Consider the following 1,904-nt stretch of genomic DNA (forward strand, 5'->3'; position numbering starts at 1 on the left):
GCAGCAGCCTGGGAGTGTTCGGGTGCAGCTGATGGCCCCACTCTGGACAGCTTTAAAGGGGTTGGACAGATTCACGGAGGAGGAGGCAGCTATGCATGCCGGCAGTGCCCACGGCTCTCTAGCACAGCCTCTGTCTTCAGGATCAGAGGCAGTTTGCCCATGTGCCCCAGCTGCTGGGAGCTTGGGCAGGAGGGTGCTTCTGGGGCAGCTGGTTGGCCAGAGAGATTTCATTTAATTTCATTTCATCTGCTTAGGAAAAGTTGGACCCCTAGTCTCATGTTCAGAGGTATTAAATCGCAGTGATGCAACTCCAGAATGCCTCCATAACAACGGTCTTGCATATGCAATATGGATTTTGGGATATTAAATTAAACTGATATTAAAACAGTCCCATATCCATTGCGAGGATGGTGGTGAATATATGGTGCCATATGCATTGCGCATATGGATTACAGTGATAATATGGCTGTATCTATTTTTCCATCCTCAGAAACATCCAGGCCCAACAAAAACACAGCTGATCATTCATTAGCAGATTAAAGAGTTGCTGTAATTAAAGAAAGCACTGAGTGGATCATGGTGTCCATCCTTTAGAAGGCTGTACTTTTTCCATGTCAGCTCTTTGCTGATGCATGGCATTTCCCCACCAGCTCTCTTCCCCCCGCTCCTGTTTTTGCTTTTTCTTCATCGCCCATAAAAATCTTTTCTCCTCCCCCTCCCCCACCACCCCTCCACCCCCAAAATAAATTAGCTGAGAATATCTTGGGTTTTAATTCTTGGTATTAGTGCCCATACATGAGACTAACAGCACAATCCTAGACACCACTACTCAGAAGTTAGCCGCACTGAGCTCAGGGGGTCTTGCTCCTGGGTAAATGGTACAGGATCGCAGCCTAAAACATGCAGCCAAGTTTTAAGGTTAAGGCTCTCTAACGTTTTCTTTTTGCACAAAGCGTCTTCTTCCGTCTGTTCGATGTGGGAACATTGCAGCTGGGTCCTTTTCCCAAAGGCAAACGAGGCCTTCTTCGCATCCTCAGAGATCTGCCCTGGAGGAATTGGATGCTTTGCAGTTTTGTGGAACCAGCTTGGGCCGACAGTCCGAAATGTGCTTCGGCTTTGGCCACGTGCTACCTGCTGACTCCGTGGCCTGCATGGCCGAGAAAATTTGGGTGGCTGGGCTCCTTCCACAATGCGACAACGTGTGGTGAACACCAGAGCCGGCCGAGGTGACCTGCCGACAGCAGGTGGCGTTCTGCACAAAGGGCCGGATTTGCCCTCCGACTGAAACGAGTCCTGGACAGTCTGGTGATGTTTAGGGTTCCTGAATGTTCTGGAGGAAGTGGGCAAACCTTGTGTGAGGCATTCTAATCACGGGACACATGGCTTGCGAGGGGTGCGGAGACAGGATGGGCGGAGTAGGTGTTTCCAAAGTGCGGCTCTGCTGCCAGTGGGGTCGATTTGGGATCTGCGGGTATGGCATTGCAGAAGGAACCCCGGGTCTCAGATCCGGAGGCTTCCCTGCACCGCCCCGATGACGTTGCTAGAGGAAGAGCTCATTTTCCCGCTGCCCCACAATTTGAAGAAAATGCACCCCTAGAGTTGGCTTGAGCGTGGCCAGGAACAGGAACAGCAAAACACTGATGGGGCAGTGTAGGAAAACTGGCAGCCAGAGGTGAAATTCCAGAGTAAAGTGGATCCGTCCATCTCTGTTCCTAAGAACCAACCCCAGATTCGTTCTCAGTTTATTGAGAATAGGGGCAATTTCTTCTTAAAAAAAAAAAAAATAATGGGCCCAAGATTTGACTTTTTAAATATGTATATATATATATATACACACACGCACACACACACAGAGGAGACGCTAAGGTCATCGCAGCTATCCGTCAGTCTGAGCAGGGCGAGAG

Source organism: Varanus komodoensis, unplaced genomic scaffold, assembly GCF_004798865.1.
Source record: "Varanus komodoensis strain SLA01 unplaced genomic scaffold, ASM479886v1 scaffold80, whole genome shotgun sequence".
Lineage (NCBI taxonomy): Eukaryota > Metazoa > Chordata > Lepidosauria > Squamata > Varanidae > Varanus > Varanus komodoensis.